The sequence below is a fragment of the Ochlerotatus camptorhynchus genome, unplaced genomic scaffold, assembly GCF_037179485.1.
Source record: "Ochlerotatus camptorhynchus isolate MF236.1 unplaced genomic scaffold, CSIRO-AGI_Acam_v1.1 ptg000124l, whole genome shotgun sequence".
Classification (NCBI taxonomy): Eukaryota; Metazoa; Arthropoda; class Insecta; order Diptera; family Culicidae; genus Ochlerotatus; species Ochlerotatus camptorhynchus.
The window spans coordinates 2,026,370-2,048,807 of record NW_027040614.1 but is presented as its reverse complement, the minus strand read 5'-3'; the positions used below and the strand labels follow the sequence as shown (position 1 = coordinate 2,048,807).

At 36.6% G+C, this 22,438-nt stretch overlaps 1 protein-coding gene across 5 annotated transcripts in view; it reads left to right on the top strand.

Moving 5' to 3' along the window:
* The window catches only part of Stat92E (Signal transducer and transcription activator Stat92E), a 224,920-nt gene that overhangs the window by 72,307 nt on the left and 130,175 nt on the right, over positions 1-22,438 (top strand). Inside the window, exon 1 of one of the 5 annotated variants that reach the window (XM_065220315.1) lies at positions 13,410-14,180. The exons of the other annotated variants lie outside the window; for them this stretch is intronic. The gene's annotated coding sequence lies outside the window, so the exon portion shown is untranslated. Of the gene's footprint in view, positions 1-13,409; positions 14,181-22,438 lie in introns of those variants that run through there. 5 annotated transcript variants of the gene reach the window in all.

The following is a 22,438-nucleotide window of genomic DNA, read 5'->3' as shown; positions in this document are numbered from 1 at the left end:
TATTCAAGATAAAATTTTCTGAATGCTGCATTGAGCTCTCAAAAACTCAACCGGACTCTTAGAATCGCTAGTTTGACTCATATGATGATTTGCTTCAAGCACGTTTGAATTTGTTTTTTTTTTTGATCTACCAGTCAAATTTTAATTCTTCGTTAACCGATGTCTTCAAATGTGTAAACTAATTCTCGTTTTTCTAGTTTAATCAGTGTTGCAAAATATAAATATCAATACCTACAAAATGCTGAATTTCACTAGCCACCTGACGTCAGTATCAATTCACACAGTTAGAATATCAATTTCATTGGTCTCAATATCAGTACGCAAATGACATTGACATCGTAAAATCACCACTGATATTCAAATTTCTACCGCAAATGTTTCTTGTACATGCCGCTAATCGAGAACGGATCTTTAGAAAACTCATCAGTAATATTAAAACAATGCAACGATTATACAAAAAAGTTCATGTATTGAGATAAAAGTAAGATAAATTTTCCGTAGTCATTTTCATATGGATGTGAAAGTCTTACCGCCTGATATCATGCTTACTACGAATATCAGTGTCGGAAGTGAAATTCAGTGGTAGATCAATATCTTACGGCTATTGACATTGTCGACATACGCAGCACTGGTTTAAATTTTTGAACCGGAGAAAGTCACACATATTTATGTTTACTTAGCTATAGCTCCGACTAACCCCAGTATCCCACCTTTATCACTGATAACCAATGTCCATCCAGCGGTGTGACATTCATCCAAACAATACCGTTCGGATCGATCCTGTCGGGTTTTCCGGTTGCTCCTTTCGATTCCCATCTCCGCCTGACAGTACCTAATGGCGACACAACAACAGTGCCGAATGATGATGTTTCCAAAAACCCACCATCCTTTGTAATCGATGAGTGCTGGAGCCGTTCCACACTGCTCGCCAGACGAGGATTGTTAGCGCCGGGCTTTCCTGGAAACCCTGTTTGTGCTCAATAGTAACGGACTGGGAGGGAAAATTCAACCCCATCGTATGGACCAGTGGGTAGTCGCTGTAATCTTTAGAACCATCACAACACGTCATAGGTCAGTCGGGTGGATGAGAGGGATAGGTTCGGGATACAGATGGTTTTTCCAGTTGAATGAAACGGAACGATCCGAGGCGAGCCAGTTACGGGAGTAATGGAAGCTCGAAGAATGTATGAAATTGTAATTCTGTTTAACAGTGTCAGAAAGACGATACATTTGAAAGACAATACAATGAGTACAGCAGCAACAGATGTCAGTGTCCTACTCTAGGGGTTGCTTCTGAATGGGCATTATTGTTGAATTTTCGTTTCATACTCTTCATTTCTTGTGTTCGCATCTGGCCATTTTGTTTTGGCTTCTTTCTGGTTTTATTGTCTCTTTATTTTTTTTTGCTTTTCCAAACTTCTATTTTATAAGTCATCCTTATCCCTTATTATTATATTTTTCACCATTTTGTATTCTTGTTTTATTGTTTTTATGTCCTCCCTTTTTGGTTTCTGCTTTTTATCTTATAGTCTTGTTTTATTTTTTTGTATCGTGTGACTCTTTGGTTGTTTAATTTTTAGAAATCTTACGTTCTTCGCTTCTTGTGTTGCTGTTCTGTCTACCTTTTTTTGCTTATCTATTTTTCTCTGTGTTCTTTTTGGTTTTCTTACCTATATTTTTTTTTGTCGTATTGCTTTTACCTTGATTATTTCCTAAAGCTTTATCTTCTTGATCTACCCACTTTTCTTTTAGCTTTAATGTTCGTTTGTTTATTTATGTAACGACCCTTTTACTGGAAGTCTTTCAGGTCCTTTGTTGTGACCTTAATGTCTTCTCGTGTTCACTTGTTAAATGCTCTTGTTTTTGTCTGCATTTAAATGTCTCTCATTTTTATATTCAACTTGATATCATATGTCCAAGTTGCCCTTTATTATCAAGTTGGCTATGTTAACCAGATAAGACCCCGCAACGCCTCTCGAATGTCCACGAACCTCGTCTTCCCACCAAGCATCACAATGATAAACAGTTGTGCAAAGAATATGTTTCCCGGAACTGAAACCGGAATGCTTTGGATTAAATTTAACGCTACCGACTCTCTTCTGCCAAAACAATAACCCACTCTACAGGGCCCAGTTCGCATCCCCTGCCCCTCCCGAGAATAGAAAGTCTCCAGAGGAAATCCAAAAAAAGGAGCATCCTAAATTTGCTTCAAATATGTTTACCAGCGCGGGAAGCGAGGAAATCCTTACAGGAGGGAGAAAAAACAACATCATCATCATCATCGTCATCTTGACGACGACAATGACTCCCACTTATCACACGCTTAGATGAACATTTGTTGCGTCGTTGTTGGTCCTCTTGCTCGGCACCCATGAGAGAGAAAGGGAGAGCGAGAAAGAGAACGGGAGATTGGGAGGAAGTGTGCTTTTTTGTACGGATGTGTATCATCTCATCATCATCCTCCCAATCCAACCACCGTTAGCCGAATATGGGTACGAGATACTACCATCGGGGATGATTTGTTGATTCACGTAACGGAATTTTCATCCATTTGTATAGAGTAAACAAAAACAGAACGGCAAGATCCGTGGATCCGGGAAAAGGGAAGGAAAGTTTGCACGTTGTCTTCTCATAAGGTTGTTCGGTTGAGGGATCTTTTTGAAAAGGTCATTAATTGAGCGAGAAACAGAATCAGAAAAGATAATTGCGGTGAAACGGCCAGTCGAATCAAATGTTCGGTAAAATGGCTTACCTCTGCAAAATATAAGAAAGAAAGAGATTTTTCCATTTCAATACATGCTTTTGAAAATCAAATGACGTCGTTTCTCCAAAAGGCGTTTTCACAGAAAATATTTATTAATTGATTCGGTGAAATGGCTCATCCTGCTTAAAGACGTTTGATATGACTCGTATGTTCGACCCAAGATTTTTGGAATTCTAGTTCTAAATTCGTAAATTTCTGAAGGGTTTCATTGATTATTGGTGTGAGGTCAGGTGATTTAAAAAATTACTTCGGTGAATCGGCTCATTAGAACAAACGTTCGGTAAAGTAGCTTACCTTTATCAACAGTTTCAGTTCCAGCTCAGAATACAATAAAGGGTACAAAGGGGTACGGTTGATTTAGAGCGTCCTGGGAAGTGGGTTAGAACCCACAAAGTCTACTGTAGAAATTATGCTAGAAGATTTGGTTCAGGATTATGAGAACCCAGTTCAGAATCTAGAGAGTCTAGAATAAAATTCGAAGAATTTGGTTCTGTTAGGCTTGTATTGAAATTTATCATTATGAGAATGCTCCCTCAGGATAGTTTCGAATTTGATGTTTCTTTTCATTTGAATCTAGTCACAAAGAAATTAAGATAGTCATCTGCAGCATTCATTCCGGTTATGAAAATTATATATTCAGAATTCAATTCCGGTTATGGGTTTGATTAGTATCTCAATAATCCGGTTCAGGATTCAGATAATTTGAAACAGATAATTCTGTTCAGGATTGCCAGATTATGATAAGAACTTAGTCACTTGTCTAGGATATTATAAATCTTGTCTAGATTTTAAATATTACGGCTCAGGATTCCGTGATTCCGGTTTTACATTCATAGAGTCTGGTTTTGAATTCAAAGTAAGTTGATCCAGTACACTTCAACATTCTGGTATTCCGGTTAATGACTTTGAGAGTTTGATTTACAATTAAGAGTCCGGTTGATAAACTTTATCAAAACAATTTCAAGCGCCCGGACTGGATTTCGAAAAATATCAGAATCTTCTACCGAAATGCTTTGGAACCTTAGATTCTGATACCCTAAAAATTCTGATTCTGAATCTTCTTAATTCATAATTAATTTAGTTTTACAATACCCACTTAGGGTTAGTGTGTCAGTTATATTTAACTATGAAATAAATTTGCGATTTTTTCATTGAAATTCCTTAGTGAAAATTCTAAGTTCCTAAAAGTTTATACGTAGACGGTTTTATGGAATTCTTGACCCCCCTCCCCCTGCGTTAACAATTGTTCATACTTTTTTTTAGATTTGTATGGACCTTGGATAGTTTCTAACCCCCCCCCCCCCCCCTCAACTGTGCCCCTTATGACAAAAAAAAACTCGAGTTACCACTAGATCTCAACGCTTCATTAATTTTGAAGTCTTGATGCCAAATGACCAAATTCCGAAGTCCCAGGAAGTTGACAAAAAATGTTTGGATTTAACACTGGATCTGGACGTTTCATGCATTTTTAGGTCAACAAGAAGAATTTTTGCTTCAAAAAAAATTCTGTAAATTTTGAAGACATTATTCAGGTAGACCATCAAATTGAATACTCGTTTTGTTATCAACAGGAAAAAATGTACATCAAATAGAGTTTTCAGTTTGCTCTCACTGAAAGCAGAATTAGTGTTCAATGTGATGTCATAGAAAGATTGTTTTGCTCTCAATTTTGATATTTTAACCGTTAAAACGACCAAAACGACTGCAATCTGAGTAATCATTATTGGCTACATCACAACATCGAATTTAATTTTCAATTAGATCTCAGACTTTGGTCGGAGAGCTTCCCTAAAGTTCTGCGAAGAAATTCCATGAAGTCTTGAGAACAACTTCCTTCAAGTTCTGGGAATATTTTACTGAAGGTCTGCGAAGAAATTTTCTGGAGTTCTGAGAAAAACTTTTCTGAAGCTCTAGAAAGAACTTCCCAATTAGGTCTGGGTAGATCTTCCCTGACGATATTTGAAGAACATTTCTTAAGTTCTGGAAAAATCTTCCCTAAAGCTCTTGGAAGAACTTTCCTATAGTTATTGGAGTATAGATCACGGAAAAACTTCCCTGAAGTTTTTGGACGAACTTTACTGAAGTTCTGGCAACAACTTCCCTGGAGCTTTTCTTAAGTTTTGAGAAGAACTTTTTTGAAGTTCTGGGAAGAACTTCTCTCAATTTCTGAGAAGAACTTCTCTCAAGTTCTGGGTAGAACTGCCCTCGTGTTTTGGAAGGAACATTTCTGAAGTTCTGGATCAAACTTCCCTGAATTTCTGCGAAGGACTTTTCTGAAGTTTTGGGAATAACATCCCTAAAGTTCTGAAAAAAAAACTTCTTTTATGTTTTGGGAAAAGCTTTCCTGAAGTTTTCGGAAGAAATTCCTTGATGTTCTGGGAAGAACGCTCCCTGCTGGGTGAGGGACACATGACACATACATACTGACTTTCCTGTTTCTTTGCAGAGATTTCCTTAAGTTTGAAGAATGTTCCTGGTGGATGCAGATTTTACTGAAGTTATCCAAATGTTCATAAAGTTCACCGCCTTCACTGAAGTTGGCAGAATATGTTTGAAATTCGCAGAATTTTCCGGAAATTTGCGACTCTCTCCAATTAACTATTTTGATTCGATTGGTTTTTTTCGGTGACGTTGAAAATAAAACATTGCTTATTTGCGTAACGCGTTTCGGCTTACTTTGCTTCAGCCATCATTAGACGCAACTTGCGAACTTCGACCTTTTAGCTTGGTGTGTCACAACTATACATCTTGAATTAAGTAAAAATTTCCTAAAGTTCGTAGACTTACTTGAAGTTTATAAAATTCCCTGAACTTGCAGAAGTTTACAGAACTTTCCAATAATTTGCTGACGTTTTCTGAAATTCGCAGAATTTTCCTGGAGTTCTTGAAATTTTTCTAAACATTCTAGAAGTTCGTTGAAGTTCTTAGAATTTTCCTGAAGCACACCTATTTCACTGAAATTGACAGAATACTTTTGAAGCTCGCAGAATTTTCCAGAAACTCGTGGACTTCCCATAGGTTCGCAAATTTCCATGAAGCTTGCAGACTTTCTAAAATTTAGTACAATTTTATTAAGTTTTATTAAATTTACAGACTTTCCTGAAGTTCTCAGGTTTTCCCTGAAATTTTCAGAATTTTCCTGAAGTTTCAAGAACATTTCAAAAATATGTTGAATTCTCTTGATGCTCTCAGAATTGTATTCTAGTTAATAGAAGATTTGTAAAATTTTCTAAACTTTCCAGCAATTTATTAAAACTTTCAAAATTTTCCTGAAGATCGGTGAACTTTCCTGGAGTTACCAGATTTTTTTTTCTGAAATTCTTAGAATTTTCCTCAAGTTCACTGAACTTTCTTGTAGATCGCTGATTTTTTTTCTAACTTTCACTAAATTTTCTAGCCTTAGAATTTTCTTGGAGTTTGCAGAGTTTACCCAACAGTGAGCTGACCTTTTCAGAAGTTCACAGAATATTCCTGTAGGTTGCATAATTTTATTATAGCTTTTAGGACTTTCTTGTAGTTGTGCACTGTACTGTAGAAAACTCACAATTTTTTAAATGAATTGTTGGCAGAATAATTTTGGAGTTTGCAGTCTTCGTTGAATTTTGAAGAATTTTTTAGAAATCTACAGACTTTTCTGAATTTTTCTGAAGCTCATGGACTTCCCTTAAGATACAATTTTCTTAAGCTCGTTAAATTTTCTGAAAGTTCACAAAAGTTCCCTGCAGTTTACTAGTTTCACTTTCCTGAAGTTCGCAGAATTTTTGTGGAGCTCTTGAATTTTTCTGAAATTTTCAAAACCATCTGGATGATTCGTTCAAATTGTTTGAAGCTCTCAGAATTTTCCTGAAGCACACCGACTTCACTGAAATTGGCAGAATACATTTGAAGTTCGCAGAATTTCCTAGAAATTCGCAGACCTCCCATAGGTTCGCAAATTTCCATGAAGCTCGTCGACACTTTCTTTAATTTAAAAACAATTTTCTGAAGTTTCATAAAGTTTACAGAGTTCCTTGAAGTTCCCACAATTCTATGAAGTTTCCAAATTTTTCCTGAAGCTTGCAGAATTTTCCTGAAGTTCGCTAAATTTCCCTGAAATTACCAGAATTCTTAATTTCACATAATTTACCTTAGAGGCTTAGAATTTTCTTTGGAGTTCGCAGAATTTTTCCGAAAGTGAGCTGACCTTTTTTGAAGTTCACAGAATATTCCTGAAGTTTGCAAAATTTTACTATAGCTTTTAGAACTTTCTTGTAGATGCGTACTGCACTGTAGGAAACTCACAGTTTTTTAAATGAATTGTTGGCAGAATAATTTAGGTGTTTGCAGTCTTCCTTGAATTTTGAAGAATTTTGCAGAAATCTACAGACTTCCGTGAATTTTTCTGAAGTTCATAACCTTCCTTAAAGATGAAATTTTCTAAAGTTCGCTAAATTTTCCGAAAGTTCTTAAAAGTTCCCTGAACTTCACTAAAGCTTCATGTTGTTCTCAGAACTTTCCTGAAGCTCGGAGAATTTTATTGGAGTCAATAAAAGTTTTCTGAATTTTTCAAAACTTTCTAGCAGTTTATTAAAATTTTCAGAACTTTTAGGAAGTTCTCTGAAATTCGTTTAACTTTCCTGAAATTACCAGAATTTTTCCGAAATTCGTAGAATGTTCTTGAAATTCACTGAATTTTTCCAAAAGTGAGCTGACCTTGTTTGATGTTCACAGAATATTCCTGAAGTTTTCCAAATGTTATTATAGCTTTTTGAACTTTCTTGTAGTTGCACTGTAGGAAGCCAACAGTTTTTTTTAAATGAATTGTTGGAAGAATAATTTTGAAGTTTGTAGTCTTCCTTGAATTTTGAAGAATTTTCCTGAATTCTACAGACTTCCCAGCAGAGACGGAACATCATTTACATTCATTTCGTGCATTCATTTACATTCATTTGCCTCTAACTTTTTTCATCAACAGAATTCCATAAAATAGTGTTTGATATTAGCTACATATTTTGTAAACAACTCAAATCTGTATCTCTTATGCATGATGAATCAGAGCGATAAGAACCCACCATTGTTTTTCAGCGAATGTAAATTACATTCACTGAAAAACAATATCATGTTCTGCCAGCTCTATTTCGTCATCCATAAGAGATACAGATTTTAGTTATTAACAAAAGTTGTAGTTCACATCAAAAGCTACAAAAGCTTTATACATCATTTTATGGTATTCTGTTGATGAAAAAAGTTAGAGGCAAATGAATGTTAATGAATGCACGAAATGAATGTAAATGATTTTCCATCCCTGCTTCCCAGGATTCTTCTGAAGATCACAGACTTCCCTAAAGATAAAATTTTCTTAAATTCGATAAATTTTTCGAAAGTTCACTAAAGTTTCCTGAAGTTTACTAAACTTTCATGTCATGTCTCAGAACTTTCCTGAAGATCGTAGAATTTTTGTGAAGTTTTTGAAATTTGTTAGAAATTTTCAAAACATTTCAGAAGTTAGTTTAAAGTTATCAGAATTTTCCTGAAGCACATCGACTTCACTAAAATTGGCAGAAGACATTTGAAGTTCGCAGAATTTCCCAGAAATTCGCAGACCTCCCATAGGTTTGCAAATTTCCATGAAGCTCGTCGACTTTCTTTAACTTAAATACAATTTCCGAAGTTTCATAAAGTTTACAGACTTCCTTGAAGTTCCCAAATTTTCCCTAAAGTTTCCTGTAGTTTGCAGCACATTCCAAACATGTGTTGAACTTTCCTGAAGTTCTCAGAACTGGATTCGAGTTAATAAAAGATTTCTAAATTTTGCAAAACTTTCCAGCAGTTTATTAAAATTTTAAGAAGTTTTCAAAATATTCCTGAAGTTACCAGAATTTTCTTAAAGTTCACTGAACTTTCATGTAGATCTCTGATTTTTTCTTAAATTCACAAATTTTTCCTGGATGGCTTGGAATTTCCGTGGAGTCCTTAGAATTTTTCCAAACGTGAGCTGGTTTTGTTTGAAGTTCGCAGAATAGTCCTGAAGTTTCCTGAGGAATCAATTTTCGAGTTTGCAGTCTTCCTTGAATTTTGAAGGATTTTATAGAAATCTACAGATGTTCCTGAATTTTGTAGAATTTTTCTGAAGCTCATAGACTTCCATAAAGATAACATTTTCTTAAGATCGCTAAATTTTCCGAATGTTCCTGAAGTTTACTAAACTTTTATGTTGTTCTCAGAACTTTCCTGAAGTTCGTAGAATTTTTGTGGAGTTCGGATGTTTGTAGAACATTCCGAAAGGTCACAATTTTCTATGATGTTTACAGTTTTTTTTTAGTTTCGTAAAATTTCGTGAAGTTCGTAGAATATTTCTGGAACAAGCAGAATTTACTGAAGTTACCAGTAGTCTTCCTGAAGTACGCTAACTTCACTGCAGTTGACAGAATATTTTTGAAGTTCCTAGACTTCCCTGAATTCAGTAGAATTTTTAGAAGTTTATAGACTTCCCTGATGTTTGTAGACTTCCTAGAAGTTCACACATTTTTCCTGAAATTTGCAATTTTCCTGAAGTTTTCAGTACTTTCCAAAATGTCCTAAACTTTGCTCCGGTTCGTTTACAAATGTTGATAGGCAAGCCATTTTCTATTGGTGCTCCAGGGGAAAAAAATTGCTGCTAACAGTTGGATGTGAAACTGCTTTCACTCATACCTACGGAAAAATGTCAATGTGTGCGTGTACGATTGATCTCGCTACGCATACAAGCGTATTTTTATGGCATGTAGCCCCCCTTTTTTTTCCTTTGGTTTGTTTTTTCCGTCGATCTTGTTTTCCGTGCTAAGCACCAATGCTACCGACGTGCCATGAAGGCAGCTCCCACACCTGGACCCTACCTATCGACCCATCAACTCATGAACCGGGGACCAACGGCTTTACTTCCCATCCGAAGGAAGGCGTGATCAGAGATGTTATGCCTCAGAACATCCCGGCGGCGCGGACTGGTATTGAACCCAGGCCTGCTGGGGTGAGAGGTAATCACGTTTACCACTACACCACCGGCGCCGTTGTGTTGCCCCCCTTCGCGTTGCACGAATTTGCGTATCGATCAACTTTTGCGTGTTTTCAGTCCAACATTCCGCAAAAACTGTCATCCAGTATTTTGGGTGTAGAAAATAATAGGATATTGCAATCATTTCAACACTTTCGTGCTTTGCAGAATATTAAAAACCGGAACATTTTTTAGATTTGAACCGGGAAAAAACCGGGAATTTCAAAATGAAAATTCAATGAACCCCCAGGGAGTACAATTTGAAAATGCGGTATATTCTTCTCCAGTAATCTGGTTTAGAATTGTTGAAGTCCGGTTGAGGATGCTGTGAATGTTGTAAAATTACATCTTTTTCATGTAAACTTTCTGTCAATGGAAAAAACGTTTAAATTTACAGGAGCAAACGTGTAATTCTGCATAATTTAGCATGGAAGCTTACATGATTCGCATGGTTATCATGCAAGTTTACATGACATGCATGTAAACTTACCTGACAAGCTTGTAAATGTACATGCTTGAAGCAGCTACGTACCAAAACTGTAAAATTACATGTACAATTTCACTATATGCTCCATGTTTTATCGTTTGTAATTTTCATTATTTTTTAGTGTGTACACCGAAGCAAAGGAACGTAAGAATTCCATAAGAACCACTTACAGGGCTGTTACAACAGACACGGATTTCGCGAATTTCGCGGATTTCCCGATTTTCGCGGATTTGAATTTTCAGTCGCGAAAATCGCGGAAACATTAAATGATGTCGCGAAAATCGCGAAGGGACTGATGTGCAGTCACAAAAATTGTGGAATTCATTGTAATCTTTCCGTCCCGGATTATTTTTTTGTCATCAATTTTGTTGTTCATTTGGCTCTCAATTTTTTACCGGTTCAAACCAAACTCCCTGCAAATAATCGAGAAATGATCTCAATTCCATAAGTCACATCGGATTTACACGGAAATTCTCTGAGGTCTGTCCAATGTGAGACATTTTCCTTTTTTCCAATATGAACATAGCATAGCATCATAAACGAATCGTATATATGCGAGCAATTGCCATGTATACCGGATATTCTAGGTTCTCCAAATCGTCCTGGAGTTCAGTTGATCTGTTCTACTATATCAACCAAGACTCCAATAATGTCTGTAGTATCGAAATATGTCCAAACAGATTCAAAGTGTCTATGTGGATCGTGCCCGACCTATTGCTACGTATACAAGATGTTATAGATTCTGAAATCATTCTGGAGATCCGATTATTTTTCTACTAGTTAACCCAAGACCAATTCAATATCTGTAGTATCGAAACATGTCCAAACAAATTTGCAGTGTCTAAGTGGACCATGCCAACCTATTTCCGTGTATGCCAAATGTTCTAAGATTTACAAATCGATATTTGGATACTACAGATATTATCCCAGTCTTTGTTGATCTAGTAAAACAAATCATCTGAACTGCAGGACGATTTGGAGAACCTAGATCATCTGGTATACGTGGAAATAATTAAACATTATCCATATAGACACTATGAATCTGTTTGGACATATTTCGATACTACAGGCTTTATCCCAGTCATGGTTGATCTAGTAGAATAAATCATCTGAACTCCAGAACGGTTTGTAGAACTTAAAACATTTGGTATACATGATAATAGTTCATGCATGATCTACATAGACACTGTGCATCTGTCTGGAAATATTTCGATAGTAAAGACGTTGTCCCAATCTCGCTTGATCTAGTAGATCAAATTATCTGAACTCCAGGATGATTTGAAGAACTTTGAACATCTGGATTACTCGGAAATAGATCATCCACGTAGACACTTTGAATCTGATTGGACATTTTTCGATACTACAGACATTATTGCAGTCTTGGTCGATCTAGTAGAACAAATCAACTGATGTCCTGGATGATTTAGAAAACCTATAATTTCCTGTATACATAGTAATAAGTCGTGCATGATCCATAAAGTGACATATATACGATTCGGTTATTATTTGACAACAAAAAGTGCTAGGTTCACATTAGAAATAAAAAAAAATCATGAAAATGTCTCACCATTGGACAGAACCCAAGGAATTTCCGTGTGAATACACAACCGCGACGTGGCCAACAAGCGTGACTCTGGTAATTTCTCGATTATGTGCAGGGTATTTGGTTTGAATCGGTACAAAATTGAGAAAACTAGAGCCAAATTAACTACAACATTTAGGACAGTAAAATACGTCAGAGACGCAAAGGTTAAATTTAAAAAAAAATTGCATTGCAAATGAAAATGCATTTTTTTTAAAAATAATGTTTCATGAAATCTAGGCCGGTATTATTCAAAAGAATCTCATAATGTAAGGGTGTTTTATTATGTTCACTAATTACTCAGAATTTATACTATACATAAATAACTGAAGATGATAAATGCTATTTAAAAAAAATCAACGGTTACAAACGATACTCCTTTAGCTCAGTCGGTAAAGGCGCAGCTACAAAGCAAGTCCATGCTGGAGGCATGGGTTGGTACAGGTGGTACAGGTATAGAAAGCTCTCAATTAAAATGTGAAAGTACTTCAACTACAACAACACTAAGTTGAGAGAAGGCAAAAATCTAATATGCTACTATATAAGCAGTAGGCTTGGAATGCCATGTAGTAGTATACAAATGCTATTTTTAGGCAAAAACAACAGTTTTTTTTTGTCGCGGATTAGTATTTGAAGTCGCGGATTTCTTTTGAGAAATCGCGGATTTCGCGGATCAAATTTAGAAAATCTTGTAACAGCCCTGCACTTATGATTTTTAGCCTCAAGAAATCGATATGAATTTCATAGATGATTTTCCTTTTGAAAAATAATGTCGACTACAACATAATTAAACATAGACTGGAACTGAAGCATGGACGTTGAGATTACGGGTCCTGCGTCTGGACCCCTCGTTTGACAACGCTTGGGAAAATAGAATGGTTGAAGGCGTATAATAGCTACCTTAAGTTTGACGAAAATCCGTTTATGAAATTCATATATGTCGTTCAAAAGTTGATCCTTATGAAATTCTTAAGTCTATTTCCCTCAGTATATGTTTAAAGTCTGAATAATGATGGATTTGTGAGAATCATTATAATTCTGCATTCAGTTCTAATAGTTCTGTGAATTCTGAAAATTTACCCGCCACCGATTTTTTGTTGGTTTTGCATCGTCGTTTCTGACGTACTTGCACGTGCCAGCGATTCTCTCGCTCTCTCTCTTCGCCACCGCCTATGGAGTCCTTCTGCCCCTCTGCTAATCTCACGCTAAGCTTCATTTCAGACAATAGGCAAAAACTCTTCATCCCAGTTTGGCCAAGTGTAATCTCCTGAATTCCAACAACTCAAGCAACCGGAATCATCACGCCGCGAAAGAAGAGTGTCCTTTTACCTGACCCTGTATACACCTCGTCATCGTTGGAACACGCGTGCCGGTCGATGTCGATTTTTCTCGACTCCCCCCCCTTTGGGCGGAAAAAGAAACAAACTTCTCGCAAACCCCCCCGCTGGAACTCAGAGCACACCGAAGCGTGTGTGGGCGCCACTCACTCTCACCCGCTCCGCTCTCACACAATTATCGGGACGACCGGTTGGACTGGAGCTCGGGCTCCACCGCAGTCCACCCGTCACAGTCGGCTCCAGAACGTTGACTAGTGCGGACGTGTATTTTCCTTTCGGGAAAAGTTCGCGATTCCAAGGTGCTATTTTTTCTCTCTCTCTCTCTCTTTCGCTCCAGTCAACCAGCCAGCCCGGTTTCCCGGTAGGTGTTCTTAGGTTGAGGCTGCATATCAGTGAGCTGCCTAGCTAGTAGCAGCTCCCCAGAAGGGAGAGGTCATCCCCAGCCTTCTTTCGTGTGCTTCCTTTGTTCTCCGGAGAAGCTGTGCGCGCGATACCGGTTGGAGTTGTAAATTACCCGATTAGTCGATCGGTTGTCGGTCGGTTTTTTTTTTTGTTTTTTGCTCGGCTGAAGAGGGGCAAACGGAAATGCATACCTGAAAAAAAAGTGATTCATTTTGTTGGTACAGCACGGCCGAGATAGTGAGAGTGAGAGTGTGATCCCAGGAGGAGGTGGCGAAAGCAGCGGTGGCAATTCAAATTTATTGAGTGTGTCGTATTCGCTAATATAGCGCAATTGCGAATCGAAGCTGGCACTCCCACGGTGTGAGTGTGAATTTGTGCGGGAAGTGCAAGCAAGTGGTGACAAAGTGACTTTCGGAGTCAGAACGTCGTCGGATGATTAAATTTACATAATTGCTGGTGCTGTTGTCGTTGCTGTAGAGGAGGACGACGACGACAAACGAGACACAGGAAACGGGCAAATACAGTTTGAATATCTACTTCAGCAGTTCGAGTCCGGTCGGAGTAGACGACGACGTACAACTCCACGGCAGCAAAAGGAAGTGAGTAAATATTTAACATCGATGGTATTGTTATGTCCTTCACGTTTTACGTGGAATTTACCTTTTGAGTGATGAAAGAATTAAATTTCGAAGAGGAAGCTACTAGCGAGAGGTGTGCTACCTGAGTGAGCAGAAAAAGATCCGCTTGGTTTTCTTATCTTATCAGTCAGTCTGTCAGCAAGTTTGTCAGCGAATTCGTAGAATCGCGCCGCATGCAGACGCAACACTTGAGCTTGAGACTTCCACCGACGGACATCTACTCTGAATAGATCTGCCCGTTCTCAGGTTCCAAGAGAAACTTTCTTGACGAATCTTCTTCTGGAAAATCGCGGATTTCATCTACCAGCGAGCGTCGCCACAGTACAACTTTTTCGATCACACTATATCGATGAATGGGGCGTGTATTGTGGCTTTTCTGGGAAATCTTGCGTCGCATTGCTACTTCCCTGTCTAAATATCACGGGCAAATAGTAATCTGTTATCAATTTTGATTGGAAGTATGTTGTACATTTATTGATCTCCTGATTGTGCTCTGTTGCCCGGTAACATGGGTAGAACCGAATAATAATCTAATATACAGTGACGATAATGTTTCGAATTGCACATGTTGGTGACTTGTTCGGTTATGAAGAGTTCGTAGCGTTCCAGATAAGCAACAATGTTGCCACGGCCCAATCAAAGAAATACTGGATTGTTGCTGATAAAATGCGTAATCCCTCGAAAGTAGCCCAGTCTAAATTCGGCTTAGATCGATCGCTTTGGTTAAACAAGAATGGTTCAGTGTGGGTCGTCTTTTCCTGCCTTCTACATAGTGGAAATGCAGGGTGGCGAGTCAGCCAGGGAAACCGGGGAAAAGTCGCGAATTTTTGAATTTCATATAGATGGTAATGGCACACGGCACGCTTGAACTTCAACGCAACAACAAATTTGAAGCAAGCAACGAATTTGAACAAAATTTACCTAATGTAAGTGTTTAGTTTTTTTTACGAATAGGAGATTTCTTCAAACTAGGGACACCCGATTTGAAGATTCTGTGAAGGTGTTTTTTTTTCCATGCAGACATTTTGAAGACATGTGGAAGCTGAAGAAGACTTTCGATGGATTTTTAAGGAAATCTTCATCTTAACTTCACAACAATTGTAGGAAATTTGAAGAAGTTCTGAGGAATGAAAGGAAATGCTGAGAATTTTAGTAAAGCTCCATAAACAAACTACGGTAACATAAGGGAAGTTAACACACTGAAATTATGGGGAGCTTACTGGAAGCTTTAAGATCCCTAAATCGGTTCTTTTAACATCCGAAACTTTTCAGGAACTTTTATGAAGCTCATAGAATTTCAGAGCACATCACAGGGGTATTGTGCAATTTTTTAAGAAGTTCTAAGCACCTCAGAAAAGCTAGATCTAGAGATCTTTGGAGAATTTCAGATCTTAAGAGTAGCTCCCATGACTTTAGTTCAGACTTATTGGAGCAGTTTAAATATCTATAATCGTAAATTTAGAAAAATTGAGAACCCTTAAGATGTTCCGGGAATTTCAGGGATGTACAGAATAATTTATGAAAACTTCAGAAATATTTCAGGAACTTCACAGAAGTCCAAAGAAGTTCAGGGAAATTTATCTTCAATAGAATTGAGAGCTTTAGGGAAGCTTCGAGAACATCAAGATAGATCAGAGAATCAAAAAGGAGTTCAAATAATTTCCAGAAAATTGTAGAAACCTTAAGGAAGTTCCGGAAACTTCAGCAAAGCTCCGCGATAGAACTTCTGGAACGTGATAAAACTTATATGAACATCCGGAAAACGTGAGAGTATTTTAAGGGTGTTGTGTCAAGAATTTAAAAAAAATGTGAAAATTCAGCTAAGTTGATTACAGAATATCAACAAAGTTGCATTAATCTAAAAAATGTGAGAACTTTTAGCAACCAGCGATAATATCTGCAAGAAACTCCAAAGAACTTAGAATTTAGATAGTTTCATTCAGTTTCAGCGAAGTTCCGAGTACTTCGAGGAGGATCAGATAGCTTCAGAATAATCCCATTAACTTAAGCAAATTTGCAGCGACTTACAAGAAATTCCGTGGAGCTATGGGGTATTCCAAGAATTCTATGATTCATCCAAAAACGTCAGGGAATTTTGAATATATATATATCAGAAAATTTGCCGGATTATTCAACAAATTTAGAGAACTTCAGGTAAGCATAGTTCAGGGAAAATAACTTCAAGGCAAATCAATTAATTTCAGAAAATTGCAGTTTCTTAAACTGATCAATTCAGGGGTGTCTAGAGAACTATAAAGAAATTGATTAATCGTTTAGGTAGTTTTAAAAACACCAGGAAAGTCTAGACTATTGAAAAAGTTTTAAATTAGTGTCGATAATTTAATGGAAGTTTCACTAAATTCAGAAAAATCAGTGGAAATCATTAATTATTAATTATTTCGTTCTAATTCCATGAAAACTGTGGGAGCACAAAAAATCCAGAAATTTTTAAAAACATCGAAAACTTCACAGAAGGACATTGGTCTTCAGAAACATTTCGAGAACTTCATATAAATCTATGGAGCTTAAGAGGAGATCCGCCAACTTCAGGAATTTTTATGAATGCGGGAGCATTTGAAAGAAGTTTAGTAAGCTCCGAAAATTGGAGGAATTTCAGCCATTAGTTGAAAATTAGTGGGAAATTTGAAGCCGTTACCAGTTTTTTATATAACTCCAGAGACGTTAAAAATTTAACTGAGGCCTTCGCATAAGTTCAGAAGTTCACTGAAGCTTCTTCTTCTTCTTCTTCTTCTTCGCATTTCAAGCTTATTGCGTATGGCATTATTAGCTTATTGCGTGCTCTCAACTTAGTGTTCTAGATGCACTTCCACAGTTATTAATTGAGAGCTTTCGATGCGTGTACCATTTTTGCATTAGTATAATTGTGTGGCAGGTACAATCATACTCTATGCCCAGGGAAGTCGAGAAATTTTCCAACCCGAAAAATTCCTAGACCGGACCGGGAATCGAACCCAGCCACCTCCAGCATGGTCTTGCTTTGTAGCTGCGCCTTTACCGACTGAGCTAAGGGAGGCTTAAACATTTTAAACATTGAGAACTGCAAAAACGTTAGAGCAATTCTGATAATTTCAGAAAAGAACAGAGAACCTCAAAGCTGTTCCGTTAACATAAGAGAAGTCACATAAAGATTAAAGAATTTAGAGAACTTCAGCGAATTGTTAAACGTTTAGAAGAGATTCATGATTGTTAGATAAATTAGGGAAACTTTAGGAAGTCCTATAAAGTTCAAAGAAGTTTAGGAATTTAATGAGTAGTATTGTGAGCATCAGTCTAGTTTTTCAAACTACAAAAGAACTTCAAGGCAGATTCATTAATTTTAGGAAAAATTTGGAAAATTCCCAGAATACTCCATTTAATGGAAATTTCGATAAAGCTTTCCTCCGAATTCAATTTTCTTTTAGTTTTCATCGAAATTACCTTCAAATTCTCCACAACAAGACACCCTTTGGAAAGATTATCAGAATATTCATTGAATTCATTTCAGATTTCCTTTTGAATCTCACTCTTTCCCTTGGAATTCTACTCACATTGAAAGTCTCCTAAGAATTAATTGGCATTTGTATTCTCAAATTCCTTAGATTTCTTCTCATAATTTGTTTGGTAAAATCTTCCTTTGAAGATGTCCTGGAGTTATTCTCCGATTTAATTGTGATCCTTCTTTGAGTATTTAAAAAAAAATCAAGGACTTATGCTACGAATTTGTTTTCTCCCACAAACTTTATGAAATTAGCCTCAGAATGCCATTGGAATTTACCTTTGAAGTTCACAGGAGTTGTGCTTCTCAGAAATTCCTAATAGTTATCAGTAAAATTTACTTTTAATTCAATTCAGGGTCACTTTTTAGTCACTATTTAGTCACTTATTTCTTCAACATGGTCACTAAAATCACTATTTTTGACAGCAGTGATGGCTACCAACCCTGGATTCGTCATTTGGCTTGGAACTGCTCACTTCTTTAAAGATTCTCGGAACTTCAATTATGCTCTCGGAGATTTTTGTTTGGATTCGTCGAAAAAGCTTCCAAAACTTTTAACATTTTCAGAGTTCTTCAGAGAACTTCATGCGACCTCAGAAACATCTGACGTGGCATGATGTTCTCTGAGGATCTCTGAATTTATTAAACAATTTCAAAGCTTTCCTAGGTTCGCAGAGCTCTTCCTATGTTTGCAATGCTCTTAACTGAAGTTCCGTGATATTTTTTAAAGCTCTCCGGCATCTCTGGAAATCCAATTTGTGCACAGTGTTGTGAAGGTTTTCGAAGCAACTTTGTGCGAGCTGAGTAGGTTAAAAATTGGCATTGTTTAAGCATCCCAAAAGTTCTCTGGATTTCCCCTAAGGTCCTTGAGTTTTCAGGAGGTTTTTGGAACTTTTATTATCCTTCCAAAGCTGTTCCCGACGTCTATGAAGTTTTCCCGAATTTTAACAAATCTCTCTGAATTCATACGACATTCTGTGAAGCTCTGTGAATTTCTCCGAATTGCTCTTAAATTTCCTGAATTGCTACGCTGAACAACTACAAAGTTGCTGATATTTCACGAAGTTCGATGGAATTAAAGAAACTATTCCTGGACATCAACGAAGTTCACCGAGTTTCTGCAAGATTCTCGAAATTTCTCTTAAGTTCGCAAAATTTCTATAAATGTTGCCGATGGTCAACAAACTTCTCTGCACTTCTACGAAGTTCACTGATGTTGTACAAAGTTCGCTGAGCATTCTCAGAATTAACTGAACTCCTATTTGCTTGACTTCGAAAAAACCCCTAATTTCAACGTAGTTCCCTAAACTTCCACGAAGTTGTTCAAGTTGTCTACGAAGTATCTTGAAGATCTATGAAGTTCCTTGAAGTTCTATAAAAGTGCTTGAACTTTTACGAAGTTCCATGAACTTCTATGAAGTTATCTGAAATCAAATGAGTGGCTCTTGACTTCTAAGAAGTTCCCTGATGTGACGTAATGTTTGTCAGCCAAATTTCACAATAACATAAGTCACTAAGGCCAGAGATTCTTAAAGGATTAGGCCAGAGATTCTTAAAGGATTTTTAGGGTTCAAGGTTAAGCAAGTCCAGTTTACATTCGGAGAAGAGCGGATGCTATGAATCTTCCTTGGTGGCGTATTTCCAGAATAACTCCAGAGGACTTCTAAAGGAAATCTACAGAAGACTTTGAGAATGAGTCCAGAGAATTTTTGGATCTCATTATTTTTTTTATTTGAAACGCCATTGCTGATGTTGTTTTTCGACAAGTGCTTAATTAACAGCGCTGAGTACCTGCAGTTTTTAGAAATTTCTCATACTTCCTGAGTAGAAATTACTTTCTCTCTCTGAGTTATTTTTAGTGGCCGTGTAAGGTTTCCCAAAGTCCTTTAAGGATCTCTGGATTAATTAAAGTTGCTAAAGCTTGTTTAACCGCATGGGTTTACCATAAGCTCTTGATTAATCCTTATAACAGGAGTTGACGCTTAAAGCTTCTTAAGGTGACTCATGTGTCGTAAGTAGTAACGAAGAGTTACAGCAATTTATTTGTGACTGAAATCAGTTGTACAGTTTTTGAAGTTAAATTCTCTGTAGCTATCGCATAGCGTCTTCGAATTTAACATCAAGGCCTTCGAAATTTAGCAACGAATCAATCTTGAGGTCTCTGTAGCTCCCGTGGTCCCTAGGGTTCATTTTCTGACCCCTAATTCATTCTGATAAGACATCTGAGCATTTCCAGGTCGAATAGAAAAAAAATTAAAAAAATTAAACTCGCCCTTCTTAGATTTGAAATTTTGCATAATTGATCAAAATTGGTCAATCATCATTTCAATCACATTTGTGCTAATATTCCGCCATTTAAAATCATGAAAAAGAAACTTCAAAATTGCGTATTCGAAATTTTTCTACAAATCATAACTCGAAGACGTTACTTCCAATCAAACTGACGTCGGAAACAAAAGTGTATGAAAACATAATTCCATTTCAGGAAAAAAATAAACACGGTAAAAAATTTCAAGTAATTTTAGAAAAAAAAACAAAACAAAGGTGTATAAATCTTCAATAACAAAAAAGTGACCCTCTTTAATATTTTTTGAAACATTGCACACTTAAAAATTAACAAAAATCAAAATACAACATGCTTTGGTCCAATTTTCAAAATATGTTTAAAAGGGTAATATTATGAAGTTAATGTAATTTTTTTGAACTTTTTTTTTACCAAAAATTACTTGAATTTTTTGATCGTTTATTTGTTTTCTGAAAAGAAGTTATTTTTTTCCCATGACCTTCTCTCAGACTTCAATTCGATTGAAGGTGACGTTTTCGAGCTATGTTTTTTTTTTTAAATATCGAATATCGAATGGCCAAATTTTAGTTCAAATGTGATATATTAACCATGGCAATCATGCAAATCGGAGAAGGTCGAGTTTAATCGATTTGTCATTTGGCGTGGAACTACTCATCTAGAAGCGAAGTACTAGGATAAGTTTCAAGAAATGACCACTTTTACGGGATGTTCTGAACCTCCCGGAATCCAGTATCCATTTTTCGGTCCTAGCTCGGAATTAATTGATACGAGGCGTTTCGCGGTTTCGAAAAATATATCTGGGATCTGTTTCACAAATTGAAAAAAATAGAACCTATGTTCCGGATCTTTTGAAGGACCATCCCGTGGTCCCGAGGGCCAATTTTTCGATAACAACTTTGAATTGATTCTGGTAAGACGTCTAGAAGTGGTTTCAAACAAACCACGTAGTTCGAGGATCAGATTCCCCTGAACTTCTTGGACGTCCGGGAAGAATCTGTATGAAGTTTCCCTTAGCTCATCTGAGATTTTCTGAGTCTTTCTGAGGATCCGTCAACTACACTGAATTTTTGTTAGCTCCTCTGAATTTCTCTGCAATTCTCAGAAAGTTCTCCGGAGGACTTTTCATTTTGTCAAGATTTTCCTGAACTTCTCCGAAGCTTATTTAAGCTTGCCTTAGGTGTCTCTGAAGGGTCTTTCACCCTGCCATTCTCTGAGGTTCCCCTGAACTTCTCCAAAGTTTGTCTGTCAGATTTCCCTAAATCTATGCATTAGCATTAGCATTAGCATTAGCATTATTGACCGCCCACGGTTGCTACTCTGTTATTACCAGATCAGCTGCAATTACACAGAAAACCAACAGATGATGTTTGGGACTAACATTCATCCTCAATGTGTAAAAACTGAAGATCTAATATTTAGCAATACCAGCGCCGGCCGTGTCCGAATGCAGGTCCAATAGGGAATGGGAAGGAATGTGTTGACGTGATACTCGCTGTGAAGGAAACCGAGAAATCCTCTGCGCTTCCACGAGAAATCACTGGGATGTTGGATGTGGGGAAAGGTTGGCAGCAGCAGGGATCGTTTTTGGTAAACTAATGCTGATTGTAGTGATTTATAATAGGTACACAAACACAAAAACGCACGCATACACACGCACTCGTGAGTATAAACAAAATATAAAATGATATTTAATTGAACTTTAACTTTATTTTAACTTAACTTCAACTTAACTTTAACTTAACTTCAACTTAACTTTAACTTAACTTTAACTTAACTTTAATTTAACTTTAACTTAACTCTAACTTAACTTTAACTTAACTTTAACTTAACTTTAACTTAACTTTAACTTAACTTTAATTTAACTTTAACTTAACTTTAACTTAACTTTAACTTAACTTTAACTTAACATTAACTTAACATTAACTTAACTTTAACTTAACTTTAACTTAACTTTAACTTAACTTTAACTTAACTTTAACTTAACTTTAACTTAACTTTAACTTAACTTTAACTTAACTTTAACTTAACTTTAACTTAACTTTAACTTAACTTTAACTTAACTTTAACTTAACTTTACCTTAACTTTAACTTAACTTAACTTTAACTTAACTTTAACCTAACTTTAACTTAACTTTAACCTAATTTTAACCTAACTTTAACTTAACTTTAACTTAATTTAACTTTACTTTAATTTTACTTTAACTTTACTTTAACTTATGTAGGCTAGTTCATCTCTAAGCTGAAAAAGTGAATATTTATAATATAAATGCAAAATTCAATAATATAAATGAAATATTATAATATAATCTCAGGTTTCCCTAAATCTATGCGAGATTTTCTGGATCTTTCTGAGGCATGAACATTTCTACGGATGTTCCGGATCTTCCGCAGGACCATCCCGTGGTCCCTTTGGTCTAT